This window comes from Callospermophilus lateralis, chromosome 6, assembly GCF_048772815.1.
Source record: "Callospermophilus lateralis isolate mCalLat2 chromosome 6, mCalLat2.hap1, whole genome shotgun sequence".
Taxonomy (NCBI): Eukaryota; Metazoa; Chordata; class Mammalia; order Rodentia; family Sciuridae; genus Callospermophilus; species Callospermophilus lateralis.
In genome coordinates, this window is record NC_135310.1 from 112889045 (window position 1) to 112909978 (window position 20934).

At 38.9% G+C, this 20934-nt stretch overlaps 1 protein-coding gene and 1 pseudogene across 4 annotated transcripts in view; one reads left to right on the forward strand and one right to left on the reverse strand.

Moving 5' to 3' along the window:
- Positions 1 to 20934, forward strand: part of Usp49 (ubiquitin specific peptidase 49) — an 88854-nt gene that overhangs the window by 44503 nt on the left and 23417 nt on the right. Inside the window, exon 2 of one of the 4 annotated variants that reach the window (XM_076858746.1) lies at positions 12955 to 13030. The exons of the other annotated variants lie outside the window; for them this stretch is intronic. The gene's annotated coding sequence lies outside the window, so the exon portion shown is untranslated. The remainder of the gene's footprint in view (positions 1 to 12954; positions 13031 to 20934) is intronic. 4 annotated transcript variants of the gene reach the window in all.
- LOC143402696 (U4 spliceosomal RNA) lies at positions 15152 to 15218 on the reverse strand (annotated as a pseudogene).

The following is a 20934-nucleotide window of genomic DNA, read 5'->3' on the forward strand; positions in this document are numbered from 1 at the left end:
GAATCAAGATAGAAGTAAAGTTCAAATGTTGCAATTAGTTGATTGTTCCTCTTTTCCTCCTGCAAATTATTTGTTAAGGCAATTGAGTCATTTGTTCTGATAGTTTCCTTCAGTCTAAATATTGGTGATTGTATTCCAAATGGTGTCAATTAAAATTTATTATGTCTTTTACTGTATTATCTGTAAATTGGTAGTTAGATCTAGAAACTAATTGTATTTGAGTCCATTCTTTCTTTTGTGAAGTAAATGTGGAGTACATTTCCATCCAGAGGTATGTAAGGACTCTACCTTTTTCTTTTTCTCTATTGGACATAAAGTAACCATTGATGGTAATTATCTAGTTCCACTGATAAGTGAAACTATTAGCTTGTGGCTGTGGTCGGTTGAATATTCTATGGCATACATTTAGGTACAAATTATTTTAAGCACTTTCTAATTTTTAAAATTATCTGCCATTATTTAAATTTTTTTTTTTTTAGTTGTTGATAGACCTTTGTTTTATCATTTTATTTGTATGCAGTGCTGAGGATTGAATCCAGTGCCTCACACATGCTATGCAATTGCTATACTACTGAGCCACAACCCCAGCTCATGCATTATTTTTTTAATAAAGTTTTTTTTAATATATATATATTTTAGTTATTGATAGACCTTTATTTAATTTATTTATTTATATGCGGTGCTGAGAATTGAATCCATTGCCTAGCACATGCTAGGCAGGTGCTCTACCACTGAGCCACAACCCCAGCCCCGCCATGCCATTATTTTTTATTGGTGTTCTTGTTTATTCTTGGACCCTCATCATGGTTTAAAGTTTCATCTGGTCAGAAAGATTATCTTGTTTTCAAACCTCAGTTTCTAAGTATTTGTGTTTTCTTAATTTTTTTAATTGACACATTATATTTGTACATATTTATAGGGTACAGTTTAATAATTCAATACATACATGTAATGTGTAATGAACATATCAGGATAATTAGCATTTCCATCTCCTCAAACATTAATCATTTTTGTGTGTTGAATACCTTCAGACTCTTCTAGTTATTTTGAAATATATCACAGATTGCTGTAGACTGTAGTTAACTTGTTGTGCTGGGGAACACTAGAATTCCTATCTCGCTGTATTTTGGTGCTCCTTATCTAACCTCTTTCCATTCCTTCTTCCTGCTTTCTCAGTTTTTATGAGTACCTTTTTTTCCCCTTTTGAGGGTATATAAAGGAATTTTAGACATATTTGTAATTTGCAGAAGAAGAGACTATAGTAGAAAGTTTTTAACTCATTTGTTCCACACAATAAATACGTGTGTACCCCTCTTATCTGTAGGGACCTCCCTCAGTGGATGCCTGAAACCATGGCTAGTGCTGAACTGAACCTTGTATATAGAATTGTTCCTAGGTATCCTCGGGGTGGTTCCAGGACCTCCATGCAGACACCAAAATCCAAGAATGCGCAACTTTTTTGTATAATATGATGTGGTATTTGCACATAACCTATAAACATCCTCCATATCTAATAAACCACCTCTAAATTACGTGTAATACCTAATACAACATAAATGCTATGTAAATAGTAACTATTGTTAGGGAATATATACATAACTATGATAAAATTTAATTTATAAATTAGGCATAGTAGAAGATTAACAACAATAATAATAAAATCAAACAATTTTAACAGTATCTTGTAATAAAAATTATGTGAATATGTTTTCTCTCAAAATACCTTATTGTATTATACTCATTCTTTTTTTTGGGGGGGGTGGAGTACCAGGGATTGAACTCAGGGTCACTCCACCACTGAGCCACATCCCCAGCCCTATTTCTGTATTTTATTTAGAGACAGGGTCTCACTGAGTTAGTTGTGTAGTGCCTTGCTAAATTGCTGATGCTGGCTTTAAACTCAGGATCATCCTGCCTCCATCTCCTGAGCTGCTGGGATTACAGGTGTGTGCCACCATGCCTGACGTTTTAAACTCGTTTTTCTTGTGATGATGTGAGATGATATAGTGCTAATGTAATGAGAAGTGAGGTGAATGGTGTTGGACTGGGCTGGTGCTGACCTGACAGTACATCAAAAGAAGGATCATTAAGCCATGAAATGTCACTTGACTGCCGGTGGTAGCAACTAAGATGGGAAGGGTAAGTAAGAGTCAGGACAAGAAGGAGTGAGAGGTCAGAGGGACGGTGAAAGCATTCTTTCGGAGAAAGCAGCTTTTCTGGGAATGCCCAGAAGCAAAAGAGGGTAATTCCATAGGGGCACTAAAATTAATAGCTGGAGCCTTGTCATGGTGTAAGGAAAAAGGGTTGGGCTAAGAGGTATGTAGGATGGGATGTGAAAGACTTGATGAACTATTATGCAGCAATTGGACTTTATCCTCTAGGCAGTGAGAATGACACATTTGGTTTGAAGCCGAATGCAGAAGACCTGTTAAAAGGCTATCGCAGTGATGTGGGCTGATAGGAACCAAAATTACATTAGAAACAATGGAGAGGGAGGGAGCTTTGTTCGTTCTTCTTCTTCCCCTTCTCCTTCTCCTTCTTTTTCTTCTTTCTTCTTTCTTTCTCTCTTTTTTTTTTTTTTTGGTACTGGGGATAGAACTCAAGGGCACTTGGCCACTGAGCCATATCCCCAGCCCTATTTTGTATTGTATTTAGAAACAGGGTCTCACTGAGTTGTTTAGCGCCTCGCTTTTGCTAATGCTGGCTTTGAACTCACGATCTTCCTGCCTCAGCCTCCCAAGCTGCTGGGATTACAGGCGTGCATCACTGCATCTGGTGCTTTGTTCATTCTTTTAGAAAATAATTACTGAGGCTGTCTTCAACTAGATGCTGTTCCAGGTGTTTGGCCTATAGCTATAAGCAAAACAGACAGAACTCCTTACCCTTACAGAGCTTCTAGACTAGTGGAAGGTCAGTAGTTCAGGACGTGTATACTATGTTTAGTGGTAATTGCTAGGAAGGAAAACAAATCAGGATGGGGCTTAACTAACGGATGTGTTGAGTGAGAGCAGTTTTACCTAGGGTGGCTGGGGAAGACTTGACTGAGAAGGCAGCATCTGAGGACACATTTGAATGAAGTGAGGAAGCGAGGGGATGAGTGTTTGGGTACAAGAAGCAGAACTGCACAGGTTTCCAGAGTGCCAGGGTATTGGAGGAACAGCGAGGTGGCCAGTGTGACTGACGGGGGGCGGGGGGTGTCAGGGAGGGGGATGATGATGAGTGCTGAGAGATAAGGAGGTCTGAACAAGTAGGGCCTTCTTGGGCTTTCTAAAGATGCAATAGAAATAAAGCCAGGGTTCATAAGGAAGAGTCAATAGGATTTGGTTCCTGATGGAATGTGGGAGGTGGTAGAGAGGAGTCTCTAACACTATGGCTTCATGGGTGAAAATAAAGCAGCTGGAGCAGGCAAGCTTGGATCCCATTATCATGGAAATCTCTCTTTTATTACAACCTTGGGGAGAGGTAATATTGATTATACCCATTATGAAGTGGAAAGTCTCTCACCACAAAATGGATTTTCCTTGGGTTTGGGGACAGACTTGAGTATACAGTAACCAGGAGGATGCCTGAGTGATGGGCCAACAGTGCTAGGCTAGATGGAGCCCTTAGGATACTGAAAACTGCTCCCTAACACACGGCTCGTGTCATTACATACACACAGTATTTGCATTTTTGTCCTCATCCTCAGTTTTTAAGATGGTGCTAAATTCCTGGTTGACATAACGTAGTTGAAGAGTATAGCAGCTGCTTCTACTGAAAGAGAAGTCATTATGACTCTGTGTCTGCACTGAACATGGTTTTGGGAGATTCATCCATTCATTGAAGTCTCATAGGTCTCCCTATGATGTCTGAGTTATAAAGATGACAATGTCATAATCATTATTCCAAGGTCTCAAAGGATTTCAAAGTAGAATCATGTGGATAAAAGAAGCCAGAGATTTTAGTTTGACATGCCATATGTTGGGTGTGAAGAAGGCTATGGAAAGACTAAGAAGGAATTCCTTAGACTCTAGGCTAAGTTGAGCAGACTTATAAAGGAGGATGCCTCTGACTCCACAGCCTTTTCATTTACTGCCTCATGTGTGTGTGATACTCCCTTCCACCTCTGTCTTCCCTCCTCTCCCTCCTTTCCTACCTTTCTTGCAGAAGAGTGAGCCCAGGGCCTTGCAAATGTTAAGCACACACTTCATCACTAAGCTGTACCTCTAGCCCACTTCTGTCTCTCCTAAACCCCTCAGACTTATCCTCTTAGGGAAAACTTGTGTTTATAGGTTCCTGAATGACCTTCTCTATTCTTTTTACCAGTCTTCTGTAGATTATATTAACCAGGGAAGAACAATGACACTTATCATAAAGCAAATAATATAAACAGGTTTATATGGAATTTATGTCAAATTTATAATTAAAAATAATATATTAATATTATTTATTTTAATATTATTTTATATTAATAATACATTAATATTATTTATTTATTAATATTATTTTATATTAAATAATATAAAAATAAAACTATGGATAAATAGCTTTAAAAATGAAATGGATTTGGCTGGATGTGGTGGTGTATTCCTGTAATCCCAGGTACTTGGGAAGCTGAGGCAGGAGCATCACAAGTTTGAGGCCAGCCTAGGCAACTTAGTGAGACCCTGTCTCAAAATAAAAAGAAATTAAAAGATCTGGGGATGTGGATCAGTGGTAGAGCACCCCTGAGTTCTATCTCTAGTATCATAAGAGAAAAAAAAGCCAAAAAGGAAAGAAAAATTTTGCCCTTTAAAATAGTAGTTCTCAGACTTCTGTTCCACCTTCACGATTTTTGCCACATTCTAGTAATATCTGAAGAATTAACATTTTTCTGTAAGCTAAATTACTTTGCTTTTTAACTTAAAAGCCCACTTGAGCCTCATCCTAAAAGAAATTCCAGGGGAGCCAGGCACAGTGGCACATGCCTATAATCACAGCATTTCAGGAGGCTGAGGCAGGAGGATTGTAAAATCGAGGGCAGCCTCAGCAATTGAACAACATCTTGTCTTAAAATAAAAAATAAAAAGGACTGGGATGTGGCTCATGGTAGATTGCCCCTGGCTTAGTCCCTATTTGTAAAAATACAAAGAACCACAGGGTGGATTTTCTGCTATTTTATAAAACAAAATAATACATTTTTAATTTAAAAATATTTGCTCCTGGAGGATTCCAGTTCTGGGTAAGACAGAAAAAATACATTTTGCCCAGCCTCTCCTCCTGAATACAGCTCAATATCTGGTCGGAATGCAGAGAGCAGCAATTTGAGGACCCTGAAAAGTAAATAATAGCAGGTAGATTAGAGAAGGCCAGGACTTAAAGTTCCACCAATCCAGTCAGGAATTCCTCCTTTTATTCTTAGCACCTCTGGCCTGGAATCAAGGGAGCCAGACCTGAAAGTCAGTGCAAGGTATGACACAGCTCCAGGATAAGCCCCCTAGCTCTGACTTGGGTGGGAAAGGAGACTTCCAATGATCAGGAAGAAATAGGAGAAACTTCCACTCTGAACAGTTTTCTCCACTCCTCTGTCCCGGTCCCAGTGTGATCTTCCGCTGATGGTGTCGACAGTGATGACAGAAAGGCTGGAGTCCTAAAAGGGTGCGGCAAACCCCTACCACTTTTTTTTTTTCCTTTTTCTGTCCTCCTGTCACTTACCCCTGTAATATATTGTAGAGTCTAAAGCCCCAGCCTTTAGACTGACAGGAAATGAGAGCTCTAGGGAAGCAGAGCACTTGGGAGAAAATGAAATGAGAACCTTGGAAAAGAGACCCATAAAGTTGTTGATGATCTTGGGCTCATCCCTAAACAGCACATGTATGAATCCAATCCTAAGTCTTTGAGAACTGAAATGTGAGTTAGGTCACAACCCAGGTCCTAGGCTGGCCACTGGGTAGTGCTCATGCCAGACAGATCAGAACAGCTCTGCAAAGTTTTGAATGTGGAACTGATATTTAAATTATACCCACAGAAGGTTGTTGGAACTGTGACCTGAATCCAATCAGGTTGATTGCTTAATAAATAAAAAAATTAACATTCTTTGGGGGATTTAAACATGCTCAGTCTTGTTATATTTAAAATACTCAGGATACAAAATTATTCAGCCTATAAAGAACCAGAATAATCTTAACTCATGTGAACAAGATAACCAATTGATACCATCACTGAGACGACAACTCTCCCTCACAGTGTGTCCTTACCTTCTGTCGGATTGGCAAGCCTAGGCCACATTATGTCCTCTGCTGACCCAGTGACCATTGCTAGGCAGAATCCTGCAGAGACGGGTTGAGATTTCTCAGGACCCACCCCTGTGCTATTTCCAAGGCCAGCTTCTCCTGAACCGCAGGCGGAGGAGTGGATACTCAGTGGGAAAAGCAAAACAAAACTCCTGCTGTCAGACTTCATGAACTTACCTTTCTAACTCTCAGATTGTAAGAGACCTTTCTATAGTGAGGGACAAAGAGCACTGAAAGGAGATTACAAGTCAGATGGCTCAGTACAAATTTTATTAAGCCCTTTGTGTGTTTTCCCTATGTGGATGGTTCTTTCCATTTTTTTTTTTCCCCTGGGCAGATGAGTTAATATGACTTGAGGCCAACTGTCACTTTATCACTTTAACACAAAGATAAATAAGGAGCTAAAGAATGCAGAGCAGAGAGCCACCTGATTCTTTGTAGTTGAAGATGATAGTCACTGACTGGCAATTGCTGTGGAGCCAGCAGATCCTCACCAGCTGCACACCCTGGTCTGTGATTTTAGCTGCAGACTCCGTATACTGAGCTTGGCACAGTTAGAAGCTGCCATCCCCTCTTCAGAAAGAAATACTCCAGGTGCTCATCAAGGAACCCTCAGTATCCGCCACCATGATTCTCTGGGTCCCCAGTGGTGCTACATCATTTGAAGTTGTACCATAGTGTGTCTTCAAAGTGTTTCTTTGGCATATTCTGCTTGATTTATCTCTGTTCAACTTACCACCCAGAAGCTACTTGGGAATGCAAAACAGAGAAGTTCAGAATGCATGCTTGAGAGAAAAGCTGCTGAAGTGTCAGAACTTATTAATATTAGAAGTTCTTAAAGCCTTAAAGGTGTCAAGTTTTCAGTTGTGAAGGCTAACAAGGGTTCTGAAAGAAGGTAATTTTAAATCACAAACAAACCTATAACATTTAAATGGCAGGGCAGGTTGTAGAAGCTTCTTAAGAGGTTGGATTTTATTTGAAGAGGTAACTAATAATAGCCTAGAAAAATCATTTGTCCAGAAAGATCTGTAGTTACCTCTATAGCACTCAGCCAGTGGAAAGGAGTCTGTGGGGCTCTGCTGGAAGAATCTCAGCAGGGAGCAAGCTTTGCAACTTTGTTAGCAGTGTCATCTTGTTATTTGGAGAAAGTGTCATGATCACTGTGTAGTAACTGTCATTTCTTCAGCTCTGTGTGTCAGGTATTACTTTAAACATTTTGTTATTTCTTAACTAATTTAATGCTTACAACAAACCTGCATAGTAGAAATGTGTTTGTTTATGTTTTATGGATGAGGAAATTGGTCCAGAGAGCTCTTTTGCAGTCACATATAACTATAAAGAGCGAGCTGAAATTCCAACCCAGGCAGCTTGGCTTGACTTTTTAACTGCTTCTCAGTTTATTTGTAAATGGGAGATTTAAAATTGCTGCCTTAACAGTTTACTGAGTTGTAGAGAGCAGAAAGTGATAAATAAAAGTACTTTTAGGGCTGGGGTTGTGGCTCAGTGGTAGAGAGCTCACCTCATATGTGCGAGACCCTGGGTTTGAGCCTCAGCACCACATAATAAATAAGTGAAAATAAAGGTATATATAAAAAAGTTATAGATATTTTAAAAAAGTACTTTTAATGAGGGAATGGAATATATCAAAGAAAACTTAAGGGGCTAGGAATGTAACTCAGTGGCATAGCACTTGCCTACCATTTGTGAGATACTGGGTTCGATCCTTAATACAACATAAAAATAAATAAAAGACATGTTGTCCACCTACAACTATAAAAAAATAAAAAAAGAAAGAAAACTTAAGCAGAAGAGCCTAAGACCAATGCCAGAAGTTATCATGAGAAGCTCTTCTCCAGAGAATTCTAATGTTAAAATCATAGAACCATAAGGTAAAAGGGCTCTCCAAGGCTTTGTTTTAAGAGGACTTGATCTGAAGCAGTGGCTTCCTGATGTTTTTGATTTCATGGATCTTCAAAAGATGCACTTATGTAGCCAGGTGAAGTGGTGCACACCGGTAATCCCAGTGACTTGGAAGGCTGAGGCAGGAGGATTGCAAATTCAAAGCCAGCCTCAGCATCTTAGTAAGGCCCTAAGCAATTTAGCGAGACCCTGCCTGGCTCAAAACAAAATATGAAAGAAGGACTGGGGATGTGACTCAATGGTTAAGTGCCCCTGGGTTCAATCCCCAGTACCAAAAAATAAAGAAAAAGAAAACAGATGCATATGTGTACATGCACACACTCACCAATCTAAACTACCATCTACTTACCTTTACCAGAAGAGAAGAGCATTTTTACACCAAGAATGTTGGAGAGATATAAACTCTTAATAAAAAACCAGTGTTTCCCCCAAACAAAACAAATTAGCAACTCATCCTGGCCAGTAAAATTATTGGTCTGGAGATTAGTGGTTAGGGAAATGATTTATCTGGACTGTTTTGGGTTAGGATAAGTTATCTTGGGATCAAATGAATTCCCAAGTAATAGTATTATCTCATTGGTTGGAAGCATATTTGGAGAAATGCCAGTTGAACTGTAGCTTACCCTGTTTCTCTGTGTGTGTGTGTGTGTGTGTGCGCGCGCGCATGTGCATGTGTGTATATGTTTGTGTGGTGCTGGAATGAAATCCAGGACTTGTACATGCTAGGCAGGCACTCTACTACTGAACTACATTCCTTGCCCTTTTAAAATTTCATTTTAAGACAGTCTCACTAAGTTCCCCAGGCTGGCCTTGAACCTAAAATTCTCTTGAGTTGGCTTCCCTAGTAGCTGCAGTTAGGTGTGTACCACTGTGCCTGGCTTCTTAGTTAGGCTTTTGGTGGTTGCCTTAGTACCTGAGATCGTCTTTCCATCCAGATTCTCTGAGCTTATCTTTTATCTTCCACTTGAGATTATGAATTTTGAGGTCTTGTTATATGTCTTTTTGGTGTTAAATTTTTTTAGTTCTTTGTATATCCTGGAGATTGATGCTTTGAGGTGCAGGTGGCAAAGATTTTCTCCCATTCTGTAGGCTTTCTCTTCATGTTCTTGATTGTTTCCTTTGCTGTGAAGAAGCTTTTTAGTTTGATAAAATGCCATTTATTGATTCTTGATTTTTTACTTCTTGTGCTTTAGAAGTCTTATTAAGAAATTCAGTTTCTAAGCTGACATCATGGAGATTAGGGCCTATTTTATTATTATTATTATTACTATTATTATTATTATTAGGCACAGGGTCTCTGTTTTAGTGCCTAAGTCCTTGATCCACTTTGAGTTGAGTTTTGAGCAGGGTGAGAGATAGGGGTTTAATTTCATTTTATTACATATGGATTTCCAGTTATTCAGCACCATTTGTTGAAGAGGCTATCTTTTCTCCAATATATGTTTTGGCGCCTTTGTCTGGTGTGAGATAACCGTGTTTGTCTTCTATTCTGTACCATTGGTCTTCATGTCATTTTGGTGCTAATACCATGCTGTTTTTAATACTGTAGCTCTGTAGTATAATTTAAGGTCTGATATTGTGATGCCTCCTGTTTCACTTTTCTTGCTAAGGATTGCTTTGGCTATTCTGGGTCTCTTATTTATCCAAATGAATTTCATGACTGTTTTTTCTATTTCTATGAAGAATGTCATTGGGATTTTAATAGGAATTGCATTAAATCTGTATAATGCTTTTGGGGATATGGCCATTTTGACAGTGTTAGTTCTGCCTATCCATAAGCATGAGAAATCTTTCCATCTTCTAAGGTCTTCAATTTCTTTCTTTAGTGTTCTTTAGTTTTCATTGTAGAGGTCTTTCACCTCTTGTTAGGTTGATTCTGAAATATTTTATTTTCTTTGAGGCAACTGTGAATGGGATAGTTTTTCTAATTTCTCTTTCAGTTGATTCATCACTGATGTATAGGAATGCAGTTGATTTATGGGTATTGTTGTTGTTGTTGTTGTTGTTGTTATTATTCCATGGATTGAACCCAGGGGTGTTTAACCACTGAGCCACATCCTCATCCCTTTTCTATGTTATTTAGAGACAGGATCTTGCTGGGTTGCTTAGGGTTTCACTAAGTTGCTGAGGCTAGCAATCTTTCTGCCTCAGCTTCCCAAGCTGCTGGGATTATAGGCATGCGCCAACCTGGCCGATGTTAATTTTATATCCTGCTACTTTGTTGAATTCATTTATTAGATCTAGAAGTTTTCTGGTGGAATTTCTTGGGTCTTCTGAATATAGAAGTTTTAAATGACTCAGTTTTAAATGACCTGTCTTCAGGTTTGCTCCTTTTTGCTTTTACTTAATCAAGTCTGCCGTTGAACCCTTCTGATGAATTTTAGCTTCAGTGATTGTGTTTTTCAACCACAGGGTTTGTGTTTGCAACTTTTTAATAGTTTTAGTTTTGTTTATGCATTGTTTTCTTGATTTCACTTAGTTTAATATCTGTATTCTCTTTTAGCTTATTGAGCATCTTTAAAACAGTTATTCTTTGTCAGGCAGTTCATAGATCTACATTTTTTAGGATCTGTTTTGGAGTTTTTTTAGTTGCTTTAAGCTATATCTCCCTGTATATCTTGTACATCTTGTAATCTTTTGCTGGGATTTGGGCATTTGCTAAAGTACCTTCCCAGGTCTTTGTGTGATGGCTTTGTGTAGAGGAAGACCTTTACTAATGAGCCCTGATAATGGCTGTAGGATTTTTTTCAGATCTCTTGCTCCCCCTGACATCTGCCTGAAAAACTGCAGTGTCAATGTGCTGCTTTCCTTATTTTCAGTGGCTTCCAAGCTCTGATGGTTGTCTGTTCAGTACTCTGTGTCAGGTGAGATAGATAGAATATTGAATACACAGTCTACTTATTTTTGTCCAAAGAGAGGAAGCCCAGTGTGGGGTAGGGTGGTGGAGGTAGGATTTCAACACCCTTTTGTCCTCGATTGTGGTGTTGCCTAATCCTGTTCTGTCTTCTGTGCCTAAGTGCTTATTACATCATAGGTGTGTGCTCAGTAAATATTTATTTACTAAATTAATATCTAGTGATAAAGTTTTTCCCAAAATGCCCTCGAGTGGAAGCTGGTATCTTTGAACAACATAGTCCCCATAATAAGAGTGAATGTCTGGTTGAAAAAAATACTAACTTCATTTAAATATGACACATATTGGGAGCCATTAAAAATGGTATCTTTAATGTGCTTTTTCCCCTGTCTTTGCAAACAACACACCATGTGTACAGTTGTCTAAAAAGCCAAGTCTTTTTAAACGTTTGACCTTTGTGTCTGCATGTACCAGTTTTGTTTATACTAGGACCTAGGCAATTACCCATACATTCTCGTGTAGCTAGGAAAGCATGACAGTCTGCTGTGGTACCTGGCAAAGGAGCTGGAACTGGGAAAGAATAGGTTAATGAGCAATCACGGAATTTCAGAAGATAATTGTCTCTGCATAATGCAAAAGCATTTCAGTTTATTTATCAAAGAGAAGGAGCTCCACCTAGGATTAGAAGTCAAGATAGGCATCTAATATCAGTAAAAGATGCTCAGGGGAAAATTAGGATTGAATTTTTAGTTCTTTATATCAAAATCCCTGGGAAGACAGTGAGTGGTATATCCTTTGCCTTAAGCAGAAATATGAAATATGGCTGGGAAACCAGATGAACAACTGAGGGCTGTGGGCAATGAGATATTCTTTGAGGTAGAGATTCATGTATGGTAGAATGGGCAGGAAAAGACCATTATGAAAATGACGAACCTGCCAGGCATGTGACACATCTTGTGATCCCGTGACTCAGGAGGCTAAGGCAGGAGGATCATAAGTTTGAGGCCAATCTCAGAAACTTAGCAGGCGCTGAGCAACTTAGGAGGATGCTGTCTCAAAATAAAAGAGAACAAGGACTGAGCATGTAGCTCAGTGGTAAAAGGTCCCTAGGTTCATTCCTAAGTACCAAAAGTGAAGGGGGAAAAAAAGGAAAGAAAAAGAAAAATGAAAAAGAAAGAAAAACGGGGCTTTGAGGATTAGAGCAGAAGAGGATGGATAGCATGGCAAGGAGGTAAGTGTATCTGGGGACTTCTGATTAGTAGACCAGACTATCTGGTTGTTTGTAATAAAAAAAAAAAAAAGTGGAGATAATATTAGAAGCTAGTCCAGAGTCAGATTGTTTGGAATACTTTTGAAAGTCCGGTTGAGAAACTTGAACTTTATCATATGAGCAAGCCATTAAAAGTGGTAGTTGTGGAACAGTGGTTAATATTAATTATGGCTTTAGAAGCCCAAGAAAACTAGTAGGGAAGGGAGATGATTCATTCACTTCAAAAGTGATGGTACCACTCTTTTATTCCCCCCTCCACAAGGGCTGAGGACTAAACCCAGGGCTTTGCATGTGCTAGGCAAGCGCTCTGCCACTGAGCTAAATCCCCAACCCTAATGGTACCATTCTTTACAGCAATAAAACCAGTGGTCTTAGTGGAGGGGCCTATCATGCTCTCCATGCCCCTCAGCCTGTTCCAGTAGTACCACAGGCTGCTGCTCTGGGTCATGTAGTACTGGTGCGTCATACCCCTTTCCTAAATATAATTGCTTGAACATCTGATTGTTTCCTCCATCATTGTCCTTCTTTCTAATAGTAGCATATTATTTATTTGAATATTTTCTTTTTAAAATTCTTTATTGTGGTACCAAGGATTGTGCCTAGGGGCATTCCACCACTGAGCATCCCCAACCCTTGTGTTCTTTTTTATTTTGAGACAGGGTCTTGCTAAGTTGTCCAGGTTGACCTTGAATTTGAGATTCTCCTGCTTAGCCTCATGAGCAACTGGGATTACAGGTATGCACCTGGCTTAAATGTTTTCAAAAGTATAAACCAATGTGGGATTTCTGCAGGGGTTAAAGTAAACACTGGATCACCTAGACACACTTTCCCAAGGCTTAGACCTGTGATTACTGGATTTGAGGGTTTCTTTTTGCTTTTTTATTTTTGGTAGTGCTGATGATTAAACCCAGGGCCTTGGGAATGCTAGGCAAGGGCTCCTCCACTGAGCTACACACCCAACCCTGGATCTTGCTTTGAATTTAGCTACATCAACCACTAAAACCATCTTATAGACTGTCCAAAAGAGACAGGTTTGCAGGTAAAATTTTTTAGGTCTTTCTAGAACAAATAAACCTTGGAACAGAACATTCTAGAGATAGAGAAAGTCACCCATCTCAGTTTTTGGAGTTAGTGTAATAGTAAAACAGGGAAGGGCAATATAAGAAAAGGAAAGACTAATCTCACTTCTGAAAATGAACTTAAAATATAAATATATATATATATTTTTTTTAGTGCTGGAGATTGAACCCAGAGCCTTGTGCATTCAAGGCAAGCACTCTACCAGCTGAGTTATATCCCCACCCTAAATATTAATAGACTGAAAATAACATTGCATTTGAAAATAAAACATCAAGACCAATTTTTTTTTATTATATGCAGTTTTCAGCTTCAGAAAAATCTATCACTGATATAAACCAACATATTTTAAAAGGACAGTTGTATGATTTTTCTTTTTTTTTTTGAACATTTATTTTTTAGTTGTAGGTGGACACAATACCTTTGTGTTATTTTTATGTGGTGCTGAGAATCAAACCCAGTGCCTCATGCATGCTAGGCAATCACTCTTCCTTTGACCCACAACCCCAGCCCCAGTGTGTGTTTTCTTAATAGGTGCAAAATAAAATATTAGATGAAATTTAATATTTAGTCAATTTTTTTTAATCCAAACTAGAAATAAAAAAGAACTTCTGTAACCTAAAGTTAACTAAAATCCCCTAGATAGACATTATACTTCCTGGTAAAACTGTAGATCCATTACCTCTAAAGTTCAGATAAGGAGATGATGCCCACTATATCACTCTTATTGTTTACTAACAAACTAGAGTTCCTAGCTAATGCCAGAAGACAAGAAAAAAGAAATAGAAAAGAGAGGAGAGCTGTCTGTACTTGAAGATTATGAGGTCACCCAGAGAAAATGCAAAAGAATCTACAAATTATTAGAACAATTAACAGTTCAGCAAGATTGCCTGAGTATTGGATTAGAAATGTTTGAGCATAATATGAGATGATTTTTAGGTCAAAATTATTAAAAATCAGCAATTCCATATGATTCAAACTAATATAAAAATGAATTACATTTTGGCATACTAGCAGTAACCATTTGGTAAATGTGTATTATTATATTTTCAAAAGATTCCATTCACAAAAACTTTAAAAGGTGTCCAGGAAATACTAAATGTAGATATGGAGGGAAGACTCACTATCATGAAGAAGTCAGTTTTCCCCAAAATAAGTTTATAAATTCAATGCAATGCCAATCAAATTTTCGAAAGGATTTTTTTGACAGAATTTTACAAGTTCATCTTAAGTTTCATATGATAAAGAAACAAAAACGGCTAAAGTTACTTTAAAAGAATTGGTGGGGAAGAGGTGGTATGAGCCATCAAGATTGGCTTAACTTGTCTTTTTGGTAATGGAACCCTGTGGCAGTGGGAAACGGTGAGTCAAATAGGCTAGTAGAATAGGAAACAAAAGCAAAACAACACAGATGTGTTAGCAACCTCAGTGCAAACTGTATAACTTTTAGGAAAAACCATAAGGGAATATCTTAATATCTTGGGGTAAGAAATGGTTTCATAAAATATAAAATCATAAAATGCACCCTGTGATTGCATGAACTATAAATCCTATGCACGACATGGCCCCCTAAACAACAGACAAGCCACACACTTATACACAGATACTTACAACACATCTAAGTGTCAGAGGCCTTACATCCAGAAATGTACAGAACTGTAATCATTTAATGAGAAAAAGGCAAATCGGCCAACCAAAAAAAGGATTGGTTCATCTCTTAGAATAGGTAATGCCTATTATTTGTTTCTGACCATATTAAGTATGTTTCTATTGATAGTGCTTCAATTAGCAACAATCATGCCTCAGATAAACCTCATTGGCCACAATACTGCCACTGCACAAAGCTTTGATAGCACTTCAAAGCAGTTGAGTTCATATTATAATGTTCTGGTAAGTTTTTATGTGATTGGAAGTTCAATGGTGAGTGCTTGCTTGTTATGTCAGTTCACATCAGAGAAAAGAGAATGGCCAATATATAGTTGAAAAGATGTTCAACCCTGCTCTGGTAATCAAGAAGATGAAATTTAAAAAAAAAAAAATTTAAATTCTAATAGTGGTTGATCGCATTTAATTAACATCGAGTTTCGAGTTTCGAAGTCTAAGTCAGAGCTTAGCCATGTATCAGCTGTGCAATCATGGATAGAGTTCATGACCTCTAAGTTTCTTCTGTTTTAAATAGGGTTAAAATAACTACCTTATCAGCTTATCATGAGGAATGAATGATATATGTTAAGTATTAGAACAGTGCCTGGATGTATTAAGTGTTCAATAAATGACAGTTGATTTGACTTTTTATAATGCATGTTAATTATAAAAATACTGAAAAGTATTTAGCCCCAGCCAGGTTTTGTCCAACTGTTTTCTACTTGTAGAGATTGTGAATGGAGAGCTACCTATCCCTGAAAATGCCAGCTTCTTACCCAGAGCCCTCCCAGGTGGCATTACCCTGGTGAAGTCGTAACTAGGGTCTAGACCTTAACTCTAAAGGTCCAGAACGTCAATTTTGTGCGAACAAGATACAATGACCAGTTATCTTGGGAAGTGACTTATGTGGTCAAATCATCAGAGTGAAGATTAATTTACAATGATAAATAAAACTGTTAAGCACACTGGTACTTGAGTTGGTGGTTATTGTGTTTTCTCCCTGAAGGTGGGCTATGTGGAAAATCAGTTTTGGTTTTTTTGTGCAAGGAATAAGTGCAGAGGGAGCCTTCTGGATGACGTTAGTGACCAGTGCTCAGGCCCTCATAGGCTATCACCAGACTTCAGTGGGTCTATTTATGAGTTGGAGACCTGCTGAGGAAGAACACAGTCTAATTTGCTCAGAGGACACCCCCTCTTACTGCTGATCTCCAGTCCATGGTCAACCATAGACTGACATCCTCAACTGTCAGATTCTGTCTAGGTCACTTTGATCACTTTGGGGGTCCTCAGAACTCTTGTCACCCAGACCCCTAGTATCTGGTTGATATCAGAACTTAGGGTTTTGGTTATTTTAATATATGGATTTTGTTTTCACTACATTTTTCTTTTTTATTTAATTTTCAGAGAACAAACTCTTAACTGTTATTTTGGAGACACTATATGTCATTGCAATGTACAAATACAAAGTGACAATTCCTTATTTATTTATTCAGGTACTAGGGAATGAACCCAGGGGTGCTTTACCACTAAGCTATATTTCCAGTCCTTTATTTTATTATTATTATTTTTTGTTTTTGTTTTTGGTACTGTGGATTGAACCCAGGAACATTTAACCACTGAGTCACATCCCCAGCCCTTTTTTTTTGGCATTTTTTTTTTTTAGAGACAAGGTCTCAATGAGTTGCTTAAGTGCTTCACTAAATTGCTGAGGCTGGCTTTGAACTCACGATTCTCCTGCTTCAGCCTCTTGAGTTGCTGGGATTATAGGCATGTGCCACCACACAGCTCATTATTATTTTTTGAGTCATAGTCTCACTAGTTTGCTTAGTGCCTTGCTAAATTACTGAGGTTGATTTGAAACTTGTGATCTTCCTGCCTCAACCTCCCAAGTCTCGGGGGATTACAGGTGTGCGCCATCACTTGCAGTACAATTCCTTATTTCTTACTGACATCATCACCTTAATAGTCCAGCCTCTGCCTTTCCATTAAAGTCCAGATTGGATCTGGACCAGCTTGATGTCATATTTTCTTTACTGGAGGACTAGTAAGCTGGCCCCTTGGAATTAGCATTGAATTAAATGGTCCCTCAGAAGTCTGACATTGATCAGGTGTGGTGGCGCATGCCTTTCATCCCAGAGACTCTGGAGGTTGAGATAGGAGGATAGCTTGAGCCCGGGAGTTGCCTGCCTCAGAAAAATGAGACTTTTTTTTTTTTAAAGCTATACTTAATGGATTACAAGTATACCTTGTTTCATTACATCTTTGTTAAAGATATATACCTCACTGGAATTATAATCTTATGGGTATCTACATTGGTTCACACAGTTATCACAGGCAACATAGAAGAGATGCTAAAGAAACATTTATGAAGTCAGGGAGACTTATTTTGTGTGTTTTCTCTAGGGACCATCCTCATTGGTCATATAGCCTTAAGGCTCAGAGGCAGTGATTCATACTTTTCCCTCCCTCTCTAGTTTCTTTCTGTGAACATTTGCTTATGCAGTATCTAGAACATGATCTCAGGTTCTCTATATACCATGAATGTCAGAACTCTGCTTTCTACTTCCTGCTACTGTAAAGGAACCTGTATTTAGTTATTAGTTGATTAGCTTAGCGTTTCCCATGTAAGATTAGTTTGCCTTTAATGGGGACTTTGATGTCTTAATGCAAATCATGGGACTCACTGGCAGAATCGGAAGGTGAATATTTTAAAACAGGAGCAGAGCTGCTAGGATTTAGTGGGACTTAAACTACAAAGAAATGTGTTCCCTTGGTGTGCAGTGGCCCTCTGTCTGGGGAGCCTGTCTTATTCTTGCAGGAGTTAGGGCCCAGTCCTCTCAACTCTTGTGCCCACTCGCTGTAGCAGAGTTCCCAGAAGCACTCCTGCTTTACCCTTATACAAGAGATGAGGGTCATGCACAGTTCACGTCTTTCAAATGCCTTCTATGGTTTATTGAAAGAAGGCCCTTTTGATATTTTTGCCACGCAGCACATTCTGCTGGATCTGTGAGTATTCAATGGACATACCCCCACTGGAGACTGAACTCAGGCTAATTCTGCTTCTTTAATTCAACTGCATTTTGTAATGCAATGGGTTTACTTTTAACAGCTTTATTAGGCTTTTACTATCCTTGCTCTGTGTTGCCACTAAACAATGTTTAAAGACCTAAGAAAAGTAGATAACATGAGATAAACCAAATTTGTTTTGAAAGGCTAGTGATTTTTCTTGTTTTTAATATAAGAGTGCCTCTAATTGTTTAAGAATACCATACTATGAAAGCCTTATTAGATGAAACTTTGGATGAAATCAAGGCCACAGTGTTAGTTACTTTAAGGTGCTCCATTAACCAGCCTAATAAGGTAAAAGCCCTGTTTTAGCCAGATTTTTTGCTGCTGTGACAGAAGGATCCAATCAATGCAATTGTAGGGGAGGGGGAGTTTATTTGAGGGCTCACGATTTCAAAGGTCTTCGTCCAGATAAGGTCAGCTCCATTTCTTGGGGCTTGAGGTGAGGCTGACCATGATGGCAGGACATGGTGGCAGAGGGAAGCAGCTCACATGGCATATGGAAGCAGAGAGAGTGACTGCAGCTCCAGATACACAATATATAATTCATAGCCATGCCCCCAATTAACCACTTCATCCAGTCACACACTACTAGCCACCACTCATTTAATCCCATCATGGATTAATCCATGGATTGGGTTAAGACTAACAATCCAATCATTTCTCCTCTGAACCTTCTTGCATCGTCTCACATGTGAGCTTTTGGGGGACACCTCATATCCATAACAAGCCCTATGGAGGCAAAAATGAGTGGCTGATAGGAGCTTGTTTTCCAAAATAGGTAGCATAGCTGGCCATGGCAGCTGGTATTTTGGTTAAATTTAACTACTTTCCAAGTACAGGAGTTCGTGCACTCTCATTTGAACCTCCCTTGCCATTCAGCTGATTCCCTTCACCACCTCCTAACACATACTCCTCTGTCTCTCTGTCTCTCTGTCTCTCTGTCTCTCTCTCTCTCTCTCTCTCTTACACACACACACACACACACACACACACACACTCCCCTGCCTCCACTCCTTCAGAGAGGTTGGTGCGCTGTTGAGAGGTATTTTACTGACCAGTAAACTGGAATAATGTTAGGAGCTGTTCCATGGGGGATTTCTGCAGTTTTTGGGGAAAAGAGTCTGCCCATGAATTCCACGCTATGCACAGTTGTTGGGAGTGCCACCTGGAAAGAAGAGTAGAAATTAACTTCGTACCTTGGTTGATATGAAATGTGATTGACATTTGACTGGCAGAGGCTCTGTTGTATTGCCAGTCTGCAATAAGAGATTTGTACTTTGCCAGTTATAAAGTTATGGACAAGAGAAGGGGAAAGGGTTTTGTTTTGGTACTAGGGATTGAACCCAGGGGTGCTTTATCATTGAGCCACATCCCCAGCCCTTTTTCTTTTGAGGCAGGGTCTCACTAAGTTGCTGAAGTTGCTGAGGCTGGCCTTGAACTTGCAGTCTTCCTACCTCTGCCTCTTGAGTTGCTGGCATTATAGGCATACACCACCATGTCAGCAAGAGAGCTCTTTATGAAGTGGTTAGGGCTTCTAGAACATGATCTCAGGTTCTCTATATACCATGAATGTCATCAGGCTGCTTATCTCAAAATCTTACTTCCTAATGAAAGCATGATAAAACATATTTGTCTATGCTTATCTTCAATCATCTTGCTGATGCCTAAATTTTTTGTTTTGTTTTTTAGTTTTTGGTATTGGAGATTTAACTCAGGGCCACTCTACCTCTGAGCTACATCCCCAGCCCTTTTTATTGTTTATTTTGAGGCAGGGTCTCGCTAAGTTGCTCAGGTTGGCCTCGAAATTGCCCTGTCCTTTCTCAGCTTCCTGAATTGCTGCGCTTACAGGCTTTTCACCACTGCACCCAGCTCAGTGCCTGAATTTTTATGGTTGTTGAAACAGTGAGTTTCCTCAATGCCATATCCCCTAAAGGTGCTGAGGTTGACAACAGAGTCTTCTTTCTATCTCTACTTCTGTTTACCACAGGGCATGTAGTGTACTAGCTTCTTGTTTATCTTCTAAGTTTAATGAGTGTGTGCATGGCTTTTTTTACACTCTTTTTAAAAATATATATGTTTAGTTGTTGATGGACCTTTATTTTATTTATTTTATTTTATGTGATGCTGAGAATCAAGCCCAGAGCTTCAAACATGCTAAGCCACAACCTGAGCCCCCTTTTTACACTTTTGATGACCTATTATATACACTATTCTGTCCCTTTGCTTTTTCACATACTGTTTTTTAAACAACTCTTGGTTTCCACTATATGGCTGATTTATAATTTGTTTTACCAGTTCCCTATTAAAATTCCTGACTGTTCTCTTTGTAACATCCAGTGTTTTTTTTTTTTTTTCTAATATATATTTAACAGGAGTATTTCCTGTCTTCTCTTTGGACCTTTTGTCATCTTTGCTCTTGAAACCAAGTGCTTTCCACACACCTTAATCCCAGCTAATATTCAGGAGGCTGAGGTACAAGATCACATATTCAAAGTCAGCCTGGGCAATTTAGCAAGACCCTATCTCTAAATTAAAGAGGGCTGGGGATGTCGCTTGGTGGTAGAACACCATTGGGTTCAATTCTCACTACCACACCCATGCATATGGTGTCTTGTGCAAAATATGATGGGTCTCTGTCCTGACATGTTTGGTGTGTTGTGTGGGGCAGGGCACAGGACTAAATGTTATTGTTGTCATTTAAGTAGCAGGACATCAGGAAGATGGGGTTCCCATTTCTTAGAGTAGCCACCAAAACAGCCTACATTGGCATCTAATCTGAGGATCCATTTGTAAATTCTAGTCAGATTTGTTTTTTTTCCACAGAAATTGTTCCTTTTTTTTTTCTCTGC